Raw genomic sequence first — 984 nt, 5'->3', positions numbered from 1 at the left:
AATGTGCTTGACTTGGTGGTGCAGCTTTAACTACCAAAGTCTCTAACTTTTTTAAAATGTTATCTATTTGTACTTCCTTATGGACTTGGCTATCAACAAAATATCCCCTACTAGTCCTTTCAGATTCTTGGGTTGACTCCCATTCTCTAGTTTTATCTGCTAGGTCTAAAAGAAATTCCCAAGCTTCGGAATCATCAGTGAATGATGTAAATCCTGTGGGGCACATAGATTCTAAAAGTTGCTTGCTTTGATAATCGATACCCTCATAAATTATTTGGCATAAATGCCACAATTCTATACCATGGTGAGGGCATTCTTGGAGAAGGCTTTGAAACCTCTCCATTACCTTAGCAAAGGACTCATTGGGTTTCTGACGAAATTGAAGAATATCATTTCTTATTTTGTTCGTCTTAGAGAAAGGAAAGAATTTCTTCAAGAATAAAACAGTAAATTGTTCCCATGTGATAATGCTATCCCTAGGTAAGCTATAAAGCCACTTTTTGGCTTGGTCTTTTAATGCAAATGTAATGAATCGTAGTCTTACAGCATCATCAGTGAGATGTTGTACCTTCATAAGGACACAAACCTCCTCAAACTCCCTAAGGAACAAGTATGCATCTTGATCAGGTAACCCATGAAATTGGGGTAACATAGATAAATAATGAGATTTGAGCTCAAAATTATTACCCCTCACTTCAAGTAAACGTATACAAGAAGGTTGTGCAGATCGGGTAGGATAAAATCTATCCCTAAGACTCTTAGGTGGAGGTGGTGGAGGTAGACCTTCCATGGTCAAGTTAGACACTCGGACAATTCTATTTGTAGAATCACGAGTCCAGACACACATGTACTAACTCCCTAATGCAATTAATGGCTCCCTAAGAAAGGATTTTTTTTTTTTTTTAAATTTTTATAAAAATAAATTAACTAAAGAATAAAAGAAAGAAAATAACAAAAACAAAAAGGAAAATAGTGAATTTCCCA

At 35.7% G+C, this 984-nt stretch overlaps 1 non-coding gene across 1 annotated transcript; it reads left to right on the top strand.

The window, feature by feature from the left end:
• The first annotated feature begins 296 nt into the window (after nt 1-296).
• Nucleotides 297-403, top strand: LOC149012250 (small nucleolar RNA R71). Its single transcript, XR_016174214.1, has one exon. It is a non-coding gene; the product is annotated as a small nucleolar RNA R71 (small nucleolar RNA).
• Nucleotides 404-984: the final 581 nt, after the last annotated feature.

This window comes from Hakea prostrata, chromosome 6 (assembly GCF_041222555.1).
Source record: "Hakea prostrata isolate BN-2017 chromosome 6, UWA_Hpros_2, whole genome shotgun sequence".
NCBI classification, from domain to species: Eukaryota; Viridiplantae; Streptophyta; class Magnoliopsida; order Proteales; family Proteaceae; genus Hakea; species Hakea prostrata.
Note: the sequence above shows the minus strand (reverse complement) of the source record. Positions and strands in the feature narration are given on the sequence as shown.